Source organism: Myiozetetes cayanensis, unplaced genomic scaffold (genome assembly GCF_022539395.1).
Source record: "Myiozetetes cayanensis isolate MyiCay16 unplaced genomic scaffold, myiCay2020 scf3, whole genome shotgun sequence".
Classification (NCBI taxonomy): domain Eukaryota; kingdom Metazoa; phylum Chordata; class Aves; order Passeriformes; family Tyrannidae; genus Myiozetetes; species Myiozetetes cayanensis.
The window spans coordinates 22,112,860-22,134,754 of record NW_026087521.1 but is presented as its reverse complement, the minus strand read 5'-3'; the positions used below and the strand labels follow the sequence as shown (position 1 = coordinate 22,134,754).

The 21,895-nt window shown below is 38.0% G+C and overlaps 1 protein-coding gene across 2 annotated transcripts in view; it reads right to left on the bottom strand.

The window, feature by feature from the left end:
* CADPS2 (calcium dependent secretion activator 2) overlaps window positions 1-21,895 on the bottom strand; it is a 299,634-nt gene that overhangs the window by 198,721 nt on the left and 79,018 nt on the right. The gene's annotated exons all lie outside the window — the stretch shown is intronic.

Genomic DNA, 21,895 nt, shown 5'->3' with positions numbered 1-21,895 from the left:
TTTCTGCATTGAATAAGTAAGTATTTATACTAAGTAGTTTTTGAAGTATTTATGCTTAAATTTACAATAGCTAGACTAGAATGAACTTTGAATTAACAGCAGCTAATTTAAAATTTACCTACAATGAGAAAGAAATTCAGGGGAAAAAAAAAAACAACCCCCCAAAAAATCTAGAGAAACAACTGAGAGAAGACACAAAGACACAGAGCTATTTCTACTACTGTAGATACAACACTGGAGACATAATATGGGATTCCATGTGTAAAATTCCCAAAGACCAACATAAAAATACCCTTCCAGGTACTCATACTTGATAAGAAAAGGCAGATTACAACAACAAACTAATTAAATCAGCATCAGCATTCTGTAAGAACTTTTCAGTGTTCAAGGACGGTTGTATTCATCTATTCTTTTAATAAGGGCCTTGGGAAGGTTGATCTGTATGTGGCCTGTACAAAACTCATTTCTAGTAGCAAGTCTCATGCAATTGTTCCTCTACAAGCTGCAAACAACAAAAAGATAGCCTGTATAAACAACTGCACCTTGGGCAAGGGATAAACTACATCATGCCATTGAAAGGATGACTTGGGGAGAACCACTTGGCTTCCTGCAGCAAAGGAGATGGGTCAAGGCCCTCCAACATGTTCAGCTGCTGAGATCTGCTTGAGTACCACATCAACACCACCCAAGCACATTTGAAATGCAAGGAACAGAAGTGAAACCATAAAGTTGAAAGAGATTTCCTATCTGTCACCTTTCTGACTGCCTGCTCTCTTCAATCAGATGTATGAACCGGGCGTTCACTATGCATTTTCAGACAGTCGTTTTAGTCACCGAGAGCTATGAAATCACAGCGAATGCACAACAATAGCATAGTAGAGCTCTTACACCATTTAATATGTCATGTTAGAAGACAGTGCACCTAACAACCAACCTAAAATACTACTGTGCATCACTTACAAAATACAAAACAACAGAGTAGGAGAGGATCTAAAAAGCTGAGCAGAGAGGAGTACATAGACGCAAACAGATCAAGAAAAATGTATTTTAAAAGTTTCAGTGCTTGTCAATGCATGTAGCATATTTTAAAAATGTAGTTACTTACAAAGTATGTCTTTCAACAGATATCCTTATTGATATTGTATAGAAGGTTGCAGATTACGCCTAAAAGTACTTGCCCAAACAGATTATTCAAAAAACCATCACCAATATATGCTAATCATATTTTATGCTCTATCTGTACCATGACAGATTTCCTTTTATGGAAATATAAGAATCTAAGGTTAAATTCTTAACCATAATGGGACCTGACATGGTTACTGTCAATTAATGTTTATATTAATTTCCTCAAACTGCTATACAAATATTGAATCTAATTTCAAAACACATAATAGTCAGAAATTCCACTCAGCAATAAAACATCAGCACAAACAGGTACAAGGATATTAAGTCTTTCCTTGTTTTAACAGTCTGCAATTACAATGATTCATTCCTCCAACAGCTTCACTGGAAAGTAAACAGGAAAAAAATTTAAAAAGATGACTTCAATCTAATTTCAGCTACTTTTTACTGTTCAGAAACAACATTTAATCTTCCATCACATTAGCCTGTACACTCAATGAGAGAAAGAACATGCAGAAGAGAGAAAGAAATTAAGAATACTTATAGACACTTCCCACCCAAAATCTCATGTTCATGCCAGACTACTTGACCCTCTGTATTGCTATCGTAACTGGAACAGTCTCATTAAAAACAAACAAACAAACAAACAAACAAAAACAACCTTACAAACACTGTAAGATCAACAGGATATGGTTCACCATTCATTTTCTTCTTTCATTCATATTGTTCCAAACCATTAATTCTGAATGCAACAGCTGAGAAGCTGTTACCACTTTTCTTTATTTATGAACCATACTAATTCAAAATTTATTTCTGATTCCGAAGTTGATTTTCCAAGAGACTGCAGGAAAAATCCATTCCATTTTTTAACTACTTAACCATGGAAGGGAAGCACTATTGTAACACTCAGTGCGCATAACACTGACAAAATAATGGTATATTCATGCTGGACAAAGTAACAGGTATGTGCACATACAAAATACAATCTACATGTATCCCTGACCCTAAAATGTGCCCTTCTCATGTGTTTTGGGTCACAAACTGTACTTTTATTAAATTTTCAAAAATCATTCCAAGATAATTCTTTTGCAAGATACCGTGGATAAAGAAGGAATTTACTCAAAATATAAAGCCAAGGTGTGGCTAACAGACTATGAAACATGGCTGGTTATGAAAAGGAATCTATTGGACTTAAAGCTTAAAGGTATGTGTGTCTTAACAGAAATACAGAAAGTAACAAGTAAAACAACCAAGCAATACTTCTATACCCACCAATAATCCCCTTCAAGAACAAAACTGATAAACCAGCAAAAGGAAAATTAAACAGTTCAATTTTTTGCACCCTTTGGTGCAGTTCCAACCACAGTCACCAGGTGGTGCTGTTGGATAACTGGAGGAGCAGAACTTGTAATATCCGGTGTCCGTCACCAGGTGGCGCTGTGAGATCCCTGGTTGCCGCCACGTGGGTTGGGGGAAGGGGAAAAAGTAACACCCACCAGGGTATATCGGAGAAAAAAAAATCACAAAAAAAACTCGATTCCCCTTCCCTTCCCACACTGGGGGGGGGGAGGAAGGGGGAAGGAAATAAAATAAAAAAAAATCAGCAATAAAACAGAAAGTTCTCCCAATGGAAGAAAACTCACGATCTTCAACTAGTTAGAATCCACCTCAGGCAAAAACTGCAGCTGGCAATGGCTCAGGGCAAAAAGAGACAGCAGCGAGCTTCTCCTCCGACAACACGCCTGCCGTCCCCAGCCCCAGCCACACACCGTAGCCCCCACCACCCCCCCCGCCCCCGCCAACTCCTCACACTTCGTTGCCCAGGAGACAAGAGAAAAAAGTAAAGTGCAAGTCCTTATTTGCCTTGTCTCCTAAGAGACTAATGTCCGGCCATCAGCCATGGGGTCTAGGTCTTTTGTACTCTGAAGTGCTTAACTTGATAACCAGGGGGGAAGGGAGAAAATTCTTCACTTGGCTTATGAGAGCTAGCTAAAACCACGACAGAGGGGCAGTGTCCTCACTGTCCCTGCCAATCTGAGCTGGGTTAGGGGCTCCAGGCCCCATAGTATGTTGAGGTTTTCCCAGGCTATTTGTGACTGACAGTTACTCCAGGGCTTCCTCGTGTGGGTTCCAGGGGCTAACATGAGGGACATGATGCCACTCCACCTCTGTAAGGTTCGACCCATCTTTTCCCCCTACAAACACACACACACACACACACTCTCCCCACAAAGTGGTTGTGACCCAATAATAACTGATTGGTGTCTAACACGTGAAAATACACCACCTCCTTCTAATTAGGACTATCCAGGTTTCTGTTGTCCTCCTAAAGCTTGTTAAGGAGCTACAAGCACTGCAGTATGATCTTTGGGCTAGCACCACAACCCAAACACTTTCTTTAATAGTGAAATTCTTCCAAAGGCTCCACCAGATGCTGACACAATTGTAAATATATCACTATATGAGGGACAAACCCTCTCTGCTACACCAGCTCACAATGACTGAAAAACCAGATAATTACCTAGATCTCCAGTGTGTTTATTCAGGTCAACACATAAGAAAAAAGATTGCCAAATAAAGCTTAGTACCAAATAAGGTATTTCTCTTTTTAGGAGATCTTTTTAGAAGAACCCTATCAACCAGACACATATATACAACTACTGAAGGCAGCAATTTGTCCTTAAGGGATTGTTCCTATTTTAAAGGATTTTTCTTGTCCTTTAAGCTTGCAAGAAGTAAAGTTGGAACTATATTAGGATCAATGACAACTATTTCATATCATAAATTGTCAATTAAAAAATATAAATTAATGCAAGAACCTCTTTGATAAAGACTGAACATGGGCAAAAAGGACTTTGACAGAAGTCCAAGGAATACTCTAATCTGTGAATGCTTTTCTGACACACTTTTCTGATGTGTTCTGCACTCAAGCTCCTGCTGTGCTCTGTACTACTACCATGACTCTTGAGTTTATGACACAAAGAATAAATTTTTAAAAAAGGACAGCAATTTTCAGGTCTAAATTGAGCTTTAAATTTTCTGAAAAAGACAACCATTCTCCTTCTCAAAACTAAAAAGAATTTATATAAGTTTCTTGTTTAAAAATTGGATGGGACATGCATCATCATGCTGTGCTAGAAGCATTACTTGAGGCAAAACGAAGCATAGGACATTTACTGTGTAATATTAAATGGCCCCTTTGCTGCTACTGTGGTAGCTCCACAAAGTCTCCCGTACCACAGCTCCTTAGCAACTCTTGTCATGGTCAACAGCTACCGCCAACTTTACTTAAAGTCCTACCTGTTCCACAGGAATAAAAATATTCCCCATTTCAGTGATTAACATGAGCAATTTTCTCTGGGATCAGCTCACACACCCCTCAGTGGTTCTTTTGTAGTCTGTAACCACACAGTGCTTGGCACCGAGAGCTGGGGCTAGTCTGATGAAGGCGCAGAAAACTTCTGACAGTTTGGAGAACAGCTCCCACAACTACATATTTTAAGAACAAAGGCTTATGCCCGGTAGGAAGTAACATATATTAAAACCAGCGCTGTTTGCTGCTATACCTTAGAGCTGCATAAAAAACCACATTATTTCAGATATGATATTCTCACTATACTTATGAGAGTCTGGAAAGAAAGGAAAAATACCTCCAAAAATTATTAACTTGATGTTTACATTAGTTCTACTAAGCACATTACAAGAACAAGATCATTTGGGATCAAAAATAAATAGCTAATGCAATAGCATCATACATCCAATAGTACACATTAATTATTTTTATGCTATTTGAATAAAATTACTGCATTGGCCATTGAAATAGTATTTATATTCTAAGAAGAGACTAACAGTTATCAATGCATTTTAATAACTACTTTAGTAATTTTTGGCTGCTGAACATGAGTGTGAATTGAGTTACTTGCTTGAGATTTGCTCAGTATTTTGAAATCAGAAGTACCTTTTATGTTTCTAGAAAAAAAAAATTAAGACTAGCTTGAAGGTCTTCTTCCTACCTTGTTCTCTTTTATAGCTAGAAATATCGTCCAGGCACTATTTTGGATTTTTTTATATGAAATTATTAGAGTTAAAGGGTCCTAGTTTTTAATCTATGTAAGTTTTCAGAACAGAGTCCTCACCTGCAAAAGATACTTAAATTTTAAGAAATCACACTAATAAACTCCTATTTCTCTATTTCATTATTTCCATCATTATTTTGTTAATCAAAGGTTACCTCTCCTAGAAGTATACTACATTGTACAGTTTTCTCCTAATTCAGGAGGAAAAACGGTGAATTAAAAAAGACATAAATTTCGGTTAACAGTGAAGGATTTTTTGTTTTTAAAATCTCCTTAAAGCATCACGCTACATGAAGGTGAGAAAAGGTAATAAAATTTAAAGTAATAAACCATCATCATCCAAAGAGTCATAATCTTCATTTAGTACTTTTCCTTTTTTTTATTTTTTTTTAATATATCTACTACCTTTCCTGAGCATATTAGGCTATGATTTCTTCTTATTAAGACTAATGGTTCAGAAACAATCACAAGGTGAAATCATTAGGTGATATACTTTGCTTTCTACAACTCTTTTGGGCAAAAAACAGCTGCACATTGGACACTTCCCCCAGCTTAGCAACTAACTATCTGTAAAAAAAACCACCAAAACTTTAACTCTTGTAAATTAAAATGTGTGCTACTGCTCGAGGCTTACATGTTTGTAAGTGTACTGTACAACACTATGCACTGGGATTTGTTTCTCTGCCACCTTTTTCAAACTGGCACAAGCAATTTCCCAAAGTCTACTTGAATTTCTGTTCCTGATGGCTACACATTTCACAGACCTATGTATTGCAATGTTCATGCCTTGGGCACAAGAGCAAAGAGAGTGACAATCATAAAAAATGAACAAAACAATTTCACCCAGAAGCAGAGTTTTCTCCTGCATTCATTTATTAAAGTTATCCAGATGCCCTTTTGCAACAAGCATATTTATCCTCCTTTCAAGGCTGACAACAGCAACAGTAGTTTTTGCACTCTAGTGAGGCATATAAATTATATATATAGATTGTTGCCTACAAGAGCATGGTTGTGGATTACTTTTGCTATACCTTCACTTGGAACAGACACTGTGATCTTCACTTTGAAAGTATAGTTTCCCCTTTGACCAAGCCCCAAAGTCCACTGGTTGTCTGAAGCATGTTGAGGGACTTTGTGCACCATGGTACAAGTGGCCCTCAGGTGGTACCAGCATTCTGGAGGAGTTTTACTCCAAATATCAGCTGGATGTACAACTCCAAAGTGGTCCAACTTCCCTCCAAATGACACTGCTCACATAGGCAATGAATGTTCACATGGTTTGAGATCTTTGTGGGTTGATCCACAGCCACATATTAAACACTGGTAGCCACAGAGATGCAAAGCATCCTCCCCCTCCTTGAAGATGATGACCAAGTACTCTCATGCTAGACCCTGCACGAGGGTAATTACAAGCAAGCAATTACCAAAATGATTTATCATCTTCCAGTTGTCTATGCTAGGGAGAAAGTAGCTGATAAATAGGTAATAAAATAGCAGAAATGATCTGCATATTTCAAAATGTTGTGATGCTTGGTTTGTTGAAACATAAGAATCAGTCAGTTGTTAAAAAAATATTTGTAATTCTGTGTCCAGTAATGGTACTGGGCAATCTGATGTGCTGCTAGGGAGAAAACACTGTTCCCTCTGCATATTGCTTTCCTCCTGTCTAGAATATTGTAAGAGTGCTGTAGACAATGACATGAGGTCAGAAATCACACCTATATGGTTAACTCATCATTCCTATTTCATTGTGGAAATAAATGCATAAACGTCATGGGAGATTGAGCAGTTTTTGTGCAGGCCTAGGCTTTTCTATCCATCATCTCTCTCCTGATAAAAAAGCCATATTATGCCTGTAGATGTTTCTCAAAACCTTCAGATATAGGAGAAAGACGACACTGCACACAGTGGATCTAGAATAAATCATGAAGTCCAACAGTTCCACAGCAGAAGCGGTGCTTCATCTGTCAGCCTGCCTGAGGAAGATGACTGATACAGACCACAAGCACAAGTGAAAGCATATTTTATATTGAGAAACATACAATCCAAAAGGGAGAGAGAAGAGTTTTATGCTTTGAAGCACACATTTGTTTGTTTGCAAGTTAAATGCAGGGTTTGTCTTGTCACCAAGCCAGACAATTTACCAACAACCTATTCTTATGCTATTTTACCAATTTACTCAAGAATTGGCAATTACAGCAGATACGAAACTGCACCAGCAGGAAGTTACAAAGTAGAGGTTTTCCTTGACTGCACAAGGAATTTCTTCATCCACTGTGTAGGGCTTAACCATGCCCACTGTCCTTGGTTATATCCATTACCATCTACCTGGCAAAGATGCAATTTGCAAAGCCTCTTTTTGCCAAAGTGCATTTTCTTGTTTAGTAAAGCGAAATTTAATGAAAGCATTAGGAGCTCATCAGCACATTGCTTCCCAAGTTTCTTTCCTCTTTATAACAGAGCTGACAGCTTGCTCCCAAGTATGCTGATCTTGCCTAACCAAAACTCCTCCCTTTGGTGACTAATGGTGATGAGAATTTCCAAGGGTCTATTTTAGCTAGCATAAGCCTGAAAAAGGCTGTTGAATTTAATGTGTAACTCAGTATGCCTTGGAAAAATCACTGAAAAAGGCTTATTCTCACTTCACTATTGGTCCTGTTTATTTTCCAGCAAATTCCATATGGAAAGTGTCCAACCCTGACTATGAGGGATGAAGGCGAAGGACAACAAAACCAGACAAAAATAATAAAGCAGAAAGAAGAAACTGACAGATTGAAAGAAACAGGCTTAAAAAAGGAAACATTTATACACAATAAGTAGCAAACACAGCCTTGCCAGAAGGATTATAAAAAAGCATTTACTTAGAATATTTATATATTTTACAATCACAGATGATGATTAGTTTATGCATAACTACCTCTGTACCTGCAAACTTGAGAAAAACACCCAGCTGCTTAAAATCAGTAACATACATTTCCATTTGCATTGCTAAAAAACTCCTCAATTCTCTGACTTTTTGGTGTTTACTTAGTGCTGTACAAAATACAACAAGCCACAGCACTTTATCTCTTCTGATAGTGTTTATCTCTTATGATACAATCTTACTAAATATAACATCCAATTTCTTGCATTAACTTTGAGAAAAAGTGAAGTAAATGGGCAAATACAATAAGGAAGAGAAAATGGTCCTTCACTTCTCTAAATTCTCCTCCAGAGTCACTCGTGTTTCTAGTTTTTATTCCACTTGACTGAAAAGTGGAAGTTATGTAAGCAGCAGTTTTCATCATTGGTATTGCATTAGGTTCATTTTGTCACAGATGAAAAGAACTGGCTATTTCACTTCCCTATTACCATAAATGTTCTCCTGCATTAACCATTTTCACCTGAGTATAGATTAATAGCTTTTAGTTCGAATGACCATACACCTATATCTCTATTTTTAAACACAATACCAGGCAACCAATAGTCAGAGCAGGTCTGCTGAGATCCTTTCAGTCCCTACTGCCCACAACCACCCTAAATACTTCCATTTAAAATGAAGACATTGTTTCAGGGCATTTTTTGTTTTACTGATCAACATCACTTTTTCATTTCCAATTTATATATTCTGCCACTGCAGTTGAATGCTCTAAAAGCATATGAGCAAATAGAAATTGGGCTGAAGCCACCTGAAATGTCATCAGACAACATTATTTTTTTCTGTCTCTGTTTTAAAATTGAAAAAGTGCCATCAAACTGACAACTTAAGCAAATAATCTGGCAGTTTCTTTCCCTGTTCTATTTGGTTTTAGTGGGGTTTTTTTGGTGGTGTGGAAAGGACACTGTCAGGTGGGGAAACAGGTTAAAGCCCTGAGCTCACTCTGTGGCCTAAAGAAACCGGAAAAGAATTGACACATCACAAAAACTGCAAAACTTGGCTAGTCACTGGAAAACAAAGGCAAGAGTAGACCCTCTTAAGCCTTGTAAGACTTACTGATGATGTCTTATCTTTTAATATGGCATCTTTCTCCCATTGTGCTCCCCAGGATTTAAAGAAACAACATACACACGGAAAAATGCAGCCCCTTTCCTTCTAAGAAAAAAACTTCTTTTGCATCCCATGAAAGATGACACAGTTTTAACAGTATTCTTGAGAATTAGATGTAGCATGCAGAAGTGGCAGAGAAAAAGATCTAGGAGAAAGAACCACAACTATGTACTTCCCATACCAAAGCAAAAAAGAAATGGCTGTTTGCTCCTGTTATCTCCTGTATGACCCAAGAGCTGCTAGGACAGTCCACTACAATTGTTTAAAAAAATAAACCCATCATTACTAAGAAGAGGGAAGTAAGAAAAAATAGGCTGAACAGGAGAAAAGAACATAAAAACTGCTCCAGACATCTAGAGCTGCATGACTGAAGACAAAGTAAATTAAGAGATGCAAACCAAAGGATTAAAGGAGTACAACCCCATCTAGCTGATAACTTAGCAGTTATTGAAGTCTTTACAAAGAGAAAAAGAAAAAGTCTTCCATTGTATCTCCATCTGCACTTACACACTAAGTCAAAGGAATCATTCAGGGAAGAATAAGGACAAACCACCCTACAACCCGCGTTCAGTTACGCAACTCATCCATTTTAGACCCCTTTCCATGTGCTGATCAAGGGCACACTCATCCAGAGGACAACCCAGAGCTCCTAATGCTCTGAAGCACTCCCTAGAGGAACCTCTTTCCCTCCACAATGGGGGCTCACAAAGATCCACTGTCCAGACTGTTTTGCAAAGCATCCCAAGGCAAGTGGTGTGAATGCTTTCCAGAAGTTCTAAACTGTCACGAAAGAAGACTCCAAATCATTTGAGGAGAAACAGGATGGAACAACACAGTCAAGTTTAACTGCAAGTTGATGTGATAGATAATAGTAGCTTTGTAATGAGAACGTATTTGGTGTTATAAAAATTGCCTCCTTGCCTCTTCCAGAAGACAATCTATACTTCAAAGTGTTTCTGTTTTAAGAGAAAGACAAAAACAATGGAATATGAGTGCAAATTCAGGCAGGGACAATCCATCACAAAAATGGGAGTGCTTGGGGAAGTGTTTGTTTTGTCTGTACTTAAAACGCCTTATTATTTGTGCAGAAATTTCTTAACAGAAATACCATCTCATCACTCATTAGAATGCTCTTCTATTCCAGAAAGTGGTAGAAAGGATATACAGAACTTCTAGACATCAAGCCATGGGCATGTAGAACTTAGCTGCTAACTGTAGTCTTATAAATCTTTTTATTTCAATACAACTTTCTTAAAAAGTCAGCCTTTATCATAAGTACATTCTCTCTCTCTCTCTCGTTATAAAGAGTAATCTTTGTGTGTCAAAAACCAACAATACATTTTCCTTGATTAATTTTTCACAAGGGTGATCAATTCGTGGCATTGGTAGAAAAGTTATAATATACAAAAAGCTTCAAAATGCATTCTGAATCTTAAATACTTTTTTAGATTTATTAATCACCCAGCTGGCTATACTTCAGACAGCAATGCTTCAATGGGAAGATTAATGAACATTTGCTCTGCAGTTTAATCCCTCCAGATTTTAGCACGCAGAATGCAAACTTTTATAAGTTGGACTATTTTTATGCATTCCAATTATATGTCAAGGTCCAAATAGCTTTAATGGTAACTTTGAGGTTTCTTAGTCATAGTTTGCTCTCTCTTTAAAATACTTAAGTTTTAGAAAATATTAATTCACTACACTTCAGCATTCTCTAGACCATTTTAAAGATTACTTTTCAATATATCATCTCAAGTCAGAAACACCTTGAATTTCTTATTTATTTAACACAATCATCACTTATTCTGCCTTGCTAGCAGCATATTCTATGGCAAAGACTTAACTGATCAAACAATTTAAGACACAAAAGTGAACAGTAGCTTCTTCTCTACAGCCACTGTTTGCAGCCACAGTGGTCAATTATTAAAGGATCAGCTGCTGCCTGCCAAGATCTTGGCGCCCCTGATCTTCATGGTGCCCATATTGCTTAGGTAATAGCCTGAAGTCCAAAAGAATGGTACAGATGAGGTAAGAGTATTGGCACCCAGGTTGGGACAATGGCGAAAACACTGTCCATGTGCCTTTGTCCTCACCTCTTTGTCCTCCACAGCTATGCCTTTTCTCTTCTGTGCTTCCAGAGGGAGGTGCTGATAATAACAGAACAACCTATGAAACTTCATTTGCAGTGAATAGGGTAGGCTGAAACTATTACAGTCAGAGAAACATCAGAGATAACTATGGTTGATTACCAAGGGACAAAACCCAGTTAACTATCCAGTGTAATTCAAGATACTGCAAACAGTTTTGTTGGACATTTACACATATAAGCAAAGAAAAAAATCTTCATAGATCTCTTATAATCGAGGGCCCATCCTAAAAAGACTCCAAAGCCCAGAACTTTTTTGCTTCACAGTTCCCAGCAGCAAGTACATGGTTGAATATTGAGGGTAGAAAAAGAAAGGAAAACCACCATCACCATAATGTTGAAAAGTTCTCCTTCTCCAGTTTGCTCCCAGTCCGCTTTCAAATTCAGACTAACAAGACTTCCCCTCTTTCTCTTTTCTCTAATTATGGGCACTGGCTTCAATAAATTAGAAAAATACGGGAATATATGCTTACTTTTCAGCTTTTTCTTTCAAATGATAGTAGTACCTCTCTTCCAAAATTTTTTCAAGCTAAGCCAGTCAGTCAAGAGCTTGGCCAAGAAATGCATATGATTTACAAGTCAAATGTAATAAGCACACAAACATTACCCTCCTGCTGTAAAAACAGTGCTACTTGTTACTTATACCAAGATAAAGCTTAAGTTATTCAGTTATTGTGACTAGCTATTAGTCAACATCCTAATGCATTTTTAATATCTAGAGTGAACAGCGCACATCGCTTGTCACCTCTAAGGCTCAATCCTAAACACAGCAAAGCCAAAGTCTGGTCAAAAATTCTTCTCATTTAGTTTTCATATTGTTATTCCACTCAAATTCTAGTCATAATTCCAGTAATGCATAAGATTTTTCATTTTTATCACAGCTTCTTTTAGACTATTCTGAAAACATATTTCCCACCTACTTATCTAAGAAGCAGACTTGCACTGATCTAAATAGTTTTTATAAAAAAGGTAACTCAATTCTGTGTCAGGCTATTTGGAAACATTTGCAGTATTCATCTGCCAACTTCTGAAACACATTACTCATACCAAGAGCCTTCTGCCATCTTCTAACATAGTTTTTCTGATTTGATGGTCTAAAGGGTCCAGAATAATCCCTCCAGGATTTTTATTTTAATACATAAATTTTGTGACAGCCAGAAACAACCTCCTTATTAGGATCACTTCTACAAATGATTGTACCTTTCAAGACACTTACTATTACAGACAGGTTAATTTACTGTGGAATTTGCATATACATCCTGATATCTACTTAAATACTGAAAAAAAAAATCAGTTACTAAAAAAACAGTAAACTGTGTACTCAGAATTTGTATTGTGGTGTCACCTCAGAACTAATGATTCACTCAGTGAAATAATTCAGGTTATCTCACCCTTACATTAAGAACTGACCCCATAAAACATGTAACAGGAAAAAGGCTAGAGAATTTGAAGAGGTAAGTGGTAAAGATGAAGGATCAAAACTGTAACAAGAAATACCCCATCTGAAGGTAAGTCTAATGCTTGCAGTCACAAAGCCAGTACCTAGCTGCCCGACAAGTGAACTCTATTTTAAAGTCAAGGAGAAAAGAGTTTTTACAAGATTGTTAGATTCAAACTAAAAAGCATTGGAGCATAGCTGCTTAGCAGTACTGCCACATCCCAGAGCATGTCCTGGTAGAGCTGCCACAACGAGGAAGATGTACACATCTATAAGGTGCTTGCAAGTTATACGAGAACGCTGCCTTGGCATTAGCTTGAGCAGCCCTCGTTCTCCCTGCTCAGCACATCCAATTGGTTTTGGCAGGTACTTCTGCACATGGTGACAGAGCCAAGCTCAACATCTTTAACTTGCAAGATAGTATGTATTTTGGCAGGCTGCATTTGGAATCTATAGGCATTAAATTATACTGAAAATTTTGGAGCTTCCAGGCACAGGACAAGGTGCAACTTCATCTTGCAATCCCGAAGCAGTTAGATCTGCATTGTCGTCAAGTAAGAGACTGGCAGTGAAACAATCATAGAGGCAGCTCATAAACACGTAGCGAAAAGCAGGAAAACTTGACTGTCACTCTCAGCCTTTGGTCTTTTGGGATGCAAAGAACAACTGACATCAAATATAAAACAACATCAAGCTAAGAAGCCGCTGCTAGACTGAAATTTGACCAGATCTTGGCTTTCTGTCAAATAAAGATTCATGCCAGTTTTACAGTAATATTTTCCTCTACTTAATTAAAAGTAAGATGTTACTTTTTCAACACCTAACTTTATGCCATTTTAGATAAGACTCTACACCAACTTTGTCCACATTCAGTCTAAATCAAACACATGAAAAAATACCAGTATTTTTACATTCTAAAGCTATATTTTATATATATAAAAAAGAAATAGTAGTCTAGGAGAAGGAAACTTTGAATACTAAGAACTTAGATCCCCTGATTAATCCAGATAAAACAGTCCCTGAATGCAAAGTTTAGTCTCCTGTCCAGCAGCACTTCAATCTGTTTCCACAGTTTTGTTTTCTAGTCTAGAAAATGTCAATGGCTTCCTAGTAATCAGGAAGTAATTTTCCTGTCTACACCTCTATACCTCCTGTTAGCCTGGGTATGCTCCCTGCTGGAATATTCCTAGGAGATCTTCCATTCCAGAAGATACAGCCTCCCCTAATCAGAGAGGAGGTCCCCGTCCTCACATGTAGCAGCCATTGAAACGTGGCCAAGCCCCCTTTCTCTTGTCTGTCCAGACACACTCAGAAGTAACAAAACCGAGCAAAGGCATTAAACCAGATGCATCCTCCATGCACTATTTTCTTTTTCACTGTTTCTTTCAAAACCAGTTTATGAACAGTGCCCATTTCTGAACATTATGCCCATTAACTAAGAAAGGAAGCCATAATGTGAGAAAAAAAAAGAGTTTTCTTATATATTGTCAAATGCGTTTGCATAGCAACCCTAATTTGCTAGAACATTCTAGGTATTATGCTCATATTCACTATGATTCATCTAGTGGTTTTTTGTTTGTTTGTTTTTGTTGTTTTTGTTTTTAATTTTAGAGTAAACCTGAGGCTTGGATTCCATTCTGCAGCATTATTCAGAGAAGAAAAAACTGAAGGACTGGAGAGATCTTCAAAATAATCCATTATACCAAAGAGACTTTAGTCTAAATGCTATAATAAGCAATATGGAATTCTGATTCCAACACAGCCGTAGAGAAGAAATCAATGTCATCAATCTAAAACCCAACAGAACTAAGTTTTTGGCTTTCTCATCTTTTTAGGTGACATCTTTTGATATTTCAATTAGGATCAGAAGATAGTAATTCAGGTTTTCTCATTGAGGGAAAAAAGTTACATTTTCTAATCTGAGCAAATAGGAGTAGGAAAGAAACATGCCACAAATGTGTACCCCTAGCACACATAGGGGGCTTCTCTCCTGACTTACCCTTTTTATTCCTGCAGGTGTTTAATGCAGGTCACTTTACTTTGTGTCTTTATGTAAGAAGTATGAGCCACACACTACATGAAGCACATATTATTAAAGCTTTTTCACATATCAGAACAGAGTCATGATTATCTAAAAGTGAAAAACTGTGGAGATGGCTTGGAGGGGGGCAACATTATGTTCTATTAAAAAAGAAAATTGCTCTCTCTGGACAACATTTTAAGACCTCTGCTACAGAATGCTGGAAAAAGGGTGAAAAGACATTGTCCAATTATTTTCCACAATACCATTAAACTAAGAGTTCTTTCATTGATTAGATTTGAATTCGTGTGTGTGTGTGTGTGTTCATTAAAACTGGCTCTGTAAATAATTACATTTAACAAGGTCAGTAATATTATTATTCACTTTTCTCTAAAAATTATTAAAATGCTAGGAACAAGAAGTAGTCCTGAGCAGAAGTGTTTACAGCAATCTGAGACTGGTGGCCACCAAAAGGCTGCCAATACCTCTTGCCCAAATTCCTCATCAAGTGGCTATCTTGCAGCTGACTCTAATCTCCTGATGATCTCAATTCCATTACTCAGTCATGCAGATCAAGGAATAGATCCAGTTGAAAATTAACAAAAAATGGATATATTTGAAACCTGCTCTGTCTCTCCGACGAGGAGTTGACAAATCTGGCTCACAGCTTGGCTACGCAGTGGGGACAAGAGAGGTGGGGCAGAGAAATCCTCCCATGGGCAGTTTTCACTAAGTTGCCTTAAATGAATCCTCAAACCACTATGTTTGAAAGCATTTACATATACATACTAAAACCCATTTCACTCTTTCCATTTATTTAAATCATCAATTATTTAAATAATTGTGGTACACAGATATCAGAAGCCCTCTGTACTGCAAGGAGCTGGGTAAACTCAGGGGCAGACTACAGAAGTACCCTGCTTCTTCAGTGGTAGGAATTTACCATGCAGTGGAAAGTCCTGGTCAAGGTGTCTACATACAAAAGTAATTGTATCTGGAGGTCTGGCATAACATTAAAGGGTTCACAGATGTCTAAACACAGGTAAAAGGAATTATATCTAAAAATCTTATTTCTCTCTTCAGAGCTCAAGTGTCAAGCATCAAGCTGGGGGACTTAACTTGCCTCACAGTCTTGGAGAGAAATGTTCAAGTAATTTTACTGAGACACAGGCGAGAAGCCTCTTAAATCATGATGTGAGATCATGGGTGTTGGGAGAATGAAAACTACATCTATTTACTAAGAGAATGAATTCAACATAAATGAGGAGACTGACTGTCCTCAGTCAAGGAGCCTTCTCCATCTTCCTAATACAGTTGAGACATGGGAAGCTGGCTCTCCATATTAATGATATTACAACATCCACCTGGGAGGAAGCAGTCTACATTCTTAGTTCCTCCTCTAAGGCACGTTAATCTGTTTTAACCAGTGATCAATTAATCTCAAATACATAAACACAAGCATGAACAAATCACTTGAGAGAAGATTTAAGGAAGATGAAATGCCAACAGAGTAGAGAGAAAAATAGCTAGAAGCTCTGGAGGAGCTATTGCTAATAGAGTTCCTAAAGTCAAACACTGCTCACCAGCCTAGCATGATCTTGTTTTCACCATTAGAAAACAAATATTTAACTTTCTGAGAAAAGAATCTGACTCAGTTACCACATGTGAAGTCTGATAACTCAAGGGAAACCTAGCTTACATTTAATTAATATACCAAGGCTATAGCTATTCTGATCTTCAAGGCTCCAAGAAACCAGTCCTTATGGAGTTCTACCCAACAAGTTAATGACTATTGTATTAATTACTGTCATACTATTTTTTTCTTGTGTTAAAAAGAAAAATAGTTAGAACTGTGTTTCCTTTTGCTAGACTGAAACTGATTTAATAGTAGTTATAGGTAGCAGTTACAGAAGATGCTGAGGAACACCTTTGGTATTTTAATTTATAGAGCTCTTTTTTTTTTCTTTTATAAACTATAAGAAGTGCTAAACCAAAGGCAGAGAACATCCATCTTTGTCTTGGTAACTATGGCATTTCTCCTTCCCTCCTCCCCCCATGAACATTTCTCTTATCAATCTCCTACATTTCATATATTCTCAGTTATACTGATTGTTGCCAGCTCCAGCTGTTTTACACTCAGGTTTTTTTGCAGGCTCTTCTTCCTCCTGGATATGATTGCTTTTATCCATCATTATTAGCAATTACAGTTTGTGTGTAATCAGCTTTTATTAAACTGCTCCTAATTTTCCACATCCATTTTCTCCCTCACAACCTGTGAATCTTACCAGTTTCTTAATCTTCAAGAAGTTTAGCAATTCTTCTGCACTTCAGGAACTGGAAGTGTAGTTGCATTTACTCCAACAGCCTTGCTGAAGAGCCCTTATAATCTGCATACTGGTTATTAACTAAAGTCATTAAAGTTTGTTATCCTGGGCTGCACTGGGAAGAGTGTGGCCAGTAGGTAAAGAGAGGTGATCCTCCCCCCTGTTTGGCCCTAGTGAGGCCATTTCTGGAGTTCTGTGCCCAGTTCTGGGCTCCTCAGTACAAGAAAGAACAAGGAGCTACTGGAAAGGGTCCAGCAGAAGGCCATAAAGATGACACTTTTGAAGAGAGAGTGTGGAAGCTGACACTCTTAAGTCTAGAGAAGAAAAGACTGAGAGGGGGGTCTCATCAATACATATAAATTTCTCAAGGGCCCATGTCAAGAGGAAAGTGTCAGACTCCTTTCACTGGTGCCCAGCAACAAAACGAGGAGTAGTGGCCGTAAACTAAAACATAAGAAGTTCCACCTCAGCACAATGAAGAACTTCATTACAGTGAGGGTGAGAGAGCACTGGAACAGCTACCCAAGACAGGTCATGGAGTTTACCTCTCTGGAGACATTCAAAACCTGCCTGGATGCGTTCTAGTGTAACCTGCTCTAGGTGACCTTGCCTGGGCAGGGGGTTGGACTAGACGATCTGCAGACGTCCCTTCCAACCTTAACAATTCTGTGATTCTGTGATTCATGCAGAATAATTATATTTTTGTTTTCTTTCTTGAATAGTCTTCCTTCTGCAGTTACCACTTGCTCTTTACAGATCATAGTTTAGTTCCTGCCATCTGAAAAGATGCTGCACCACCCTGAAGATACTGTCCCCTTCAAATGGACCATTTGCATGACTACCCAGTTGGATTACTGGAAATTATTTTCAGCTTTTAATTTATATGCTCTGCTTAACTGACATTTCTTTAGATTGCTTTTTACTACTTATTAGGGTTTTTACAGACTTTTTCCTATTTTTTTTAAGATAGGATGTTAAGATTTTATTTACAAACAAGGCATTATCTTGAAGTGCTGCTTTCTCCTACGGTTTACTTTTAAAAATCTGGTACAATCTTCTTCTAATTTTCAGTAACCTAGTTCTCTTCTGGCTTAGGTGATGCCCATCTTTTTCATACATCTCTCTGACTGTCTAAACTTTTGCTAGTTCTTAGCAAACCTCCTCCTCCACGCAACATTTTCCTCAAGAACATACTGAAATGCTCCCAGCACAAGGCACAGGGCCAGCTAAACAAGTAGGATGAGTTTCAGAATGTTGTTATGGAAATTATACTCTTTAAGTCTTATTTTTACATGACCCAAAAGATTTTCTTTAGAAGTCTATCCTATATGAAAAATCATTGCAAGAAGCCTTAAAAAAAGCTGATGGTATTCTACAATCATTCTGAATTCTATTCAATATGAAATCAAAGCCCCTAAATATAGTTTTTTAATTGTAACCTTTCCCCTCCTTGTAACAGAAATTAAGAAACAAGTTTCTCCCTTTCTCAAACATAAATCAGCAGACTGTATAAGGTGCCTTCTCTTCTATCTGTGCAGATATTTTTTCTATATTTCTTACGATTGTTGTTGTCATTATTGCTTTCAAAATTAAATTTCACATGACCACAAGACATATATGATTAGAGCTATTTTTTAACATTTAACACTTTTTTTTTGGGGGGGGGGGTGGTGGTGCTTGAGGTGTATTTTTTTGGCAGGCAAGGCTGTTTGCTTTTTACATGTTTTCTTTGAGGTTGGATACATCCTTTCATTCCCCGTGCTTGGTTATCCTGTTTGTTAATCAGTGCAATACAGCTGACACTGCCCTCACCAGTTTCTTTTCCAGATGTGTGTCTTAAGCTGCTGTTGGCAGACAGAGGAGCCCTGGGAAGCAGCACTGGGTGCCTCACACATGGCAGCGATCTCAGACCAGCTATGGAACTCACAGCCCAGCCAGCAGCACCCCACATGGTCAGCGCTCTGCCTGTTGGGCCCCAAGCAGGTCAACAGTGCAGCCATGGTGCATGGAGATCTAGGAAAGAGACGAGAGGAGCACTCAGAGAAGGAAACCAGAAAAAGCAACAGGATTTATTGTTGCTCTGGCCACAGTTGTAGCGGTCAGGCAGCATGATGCAAAAGCACAGCCACTGTATGAAATGAGTGGCAACATCAATGCAGATGAAAGATATTCTGAAAGCCTCCTGTCAGACCATTCCATCTACCCTCCTGAATGATAATTTTTTAACATCGTTGAAGATTCCCTGGTACACAACCGCTGTAACAATAATTTTTCTCTGCTGCACCCAGTTTGTTTCCCTGCCTCTAGCTTTCAGCTTTCCTAATGAGCTGTCGATTAGTTACGTAAATTTGAAAAACAAACACTCAGCTCTGCTTATGGTAACCTCTTGCTCCTTGCCATCCAAATTCACTGGCTCTGTATTGCAGAGGATGCATTTGATTGCCAAACCCAGCCCTCCCAGAAGTGAAGGCAGCAACTGCAGTTTCTGTGTAAAACACAGTTTATAGTAGAACTGTAAATAACTGTGCAGTCTTGGGTGCCACAATATAGTAAAGATATAAAGCTTTAGAAAGCATCCAAAGGAGGGCTACAAAGACTGTGAATAGTCTAGAGGGGAAGCCAAATGAGGAGCAGCTGAGGTCAGTTGACATGTTCAGCCTGGAGAAACGGAAACTAAGGGGAGACTTTATGCAGTCTAAAACTTCCTGATGAGGGGAAGTGGTGGGGTAGGCACTCTCTGTGGTGACCAGTGACAGAACCTGAGGGAATGGCCTGAAGTTATGTCAGGAAGGGTTTAGGTTCGATATTAAGAAAAGCTTCTTTACTCAAAAGCTGATTGGGCACTGGAACTGGCTCCCCAGGGAAGTGGTCCGAGGACCAAGCTGGACAGAATTCAAGAAGCATTTGGACATATGGTGTGATCCTTCAGGTTGGTCTGTGCAGGGGCAGGAGTTGGACTTCTTGTGGGTCCCTTCCAACTCCGAATATTCTATGATTCTATGCACATAGAATTCCCACAGAGTTTTGGTTCATTATTCACTCTTTGTCTGAACAGAAAATCACTGGAAAAATCTGTTTTAAATCCTACTTTTTAAAACATCATGTTTGCTTATAGTTCAGGAACTCCAAACAAATTTAAATCACCACCATGTAAGCAAGAAGACTGGTTTCTGGGCCTTGTACAGGACAGGTTGAAACTTGGAACAGATCTAACAAATTGAGGGGAATTTCCAGTTTAAATAGCCCTGTCAATCCAAATGCAAGCACCAGAACCTTAGCATTTCACTAAAATGTAGCCTGATATGCTGTTATAGTCCAGAATAAATAAATTTCCGAAGGCTGTAATGTGATGAGTCCCTCGCTGAAGCTCTATTAATTAGCTAAATGTGTGCTGAATTTTAAATGTAAACAGCCTCCCTTGTAGTTGTTCTTCATGAATACGCTTTATTTCACTAATGGGCCATGCTTAGGCCATCTGTCCAACTCATGATCAAGCTGACAAGTAACAGCTGGATCTCTGGGTCACACAGTTACATGTGTTTTACAAGTGCTCCAAGAACATTTTATAAGAAATCACCTTCAGAAGTGTAGTTTTGTGACTTTTTCAGACTTCCATTTTAAGCTTCTATATACTCCAAACCCACTTTACCTTCTTTCACTATAAAGTTTACTCAATTAATGGACAAAATAAACAAACTAACAAACAAACAAAAAACAACCCCCCCACACACATGCCCACCACAGTAATTTAGGTATTTTGCACTCATTCTGAATCTCTGAATTGCAATGGGCTTCTGTCTCCAAATGATTTCAACCAGGACAGAAACTGTTTCGGGATCACAGATTTGCACATTTTAGAAATATGTTTCAAAAATAAACAAATAAATGTTTTAAAGAACCAATAAATAATGAGCTAAATACTTACATTAGTTCAAATTATTCTATTGTTACACTGGTATCCAAAGAGAAGAATGCTGGACACCAAAGTCCTGGGCATTTCCTCAAACAAAGCATGGGATTTGAACATGCTGCAGGTGGATGAGACCCTTCTGCTACCTGCTCTATGCAGAGAACAAGGTGATAAAAAAGTAGTAATGCTGCTTTAGTATGAGTATCAAGGGTCACGCTTTTCATGCTGAATGTAAGAAATTAAATTCCAACACACAGGCTGTCATCAGGCTAGCTATAAAACTATTTCAACAGAAAAAGTAGACTTCTTTTTCAAATCACCAACTCCTGTGTCATAATCTGTTGAGTGGGAACAGAATGTTGTTTTTAAAGCCATTAATATGTCCACACTGCTGTTTAACCATAATCTTTTCTGACAGTTTAACATCATAAAGTTAAAATACATTAACATCTCTTCTAACTTAGGCTAACAGCCAAATCAAGACTATTGCCAAAAATTAAATTTTCAAACTGTTTTATAAGTAATGTTTTCTACATTGTTAACTTCAGTACATTGTAAGAGCTTTCATTAAAAATGGTTTTCCCCCTCTCTGCCTGCCCATGCTTTGCAGACTCCCCTGTCACTAGTATTCATTGTCATTATTAAATTTTTTGAAGGATTGGGTCTGGGCTCATAGACAAACACAGGGTTCATATACTTCAACTAAAAGAAATGTCTCGTTCCTTGACTACTGAAGTTACTCCAGTTCCTGTAGCACATGTCATTTACCCACACATTATTGACCTTCAGGACAATTTACTCAACTTTTGAATGGTTCATGAACATGTTTTGG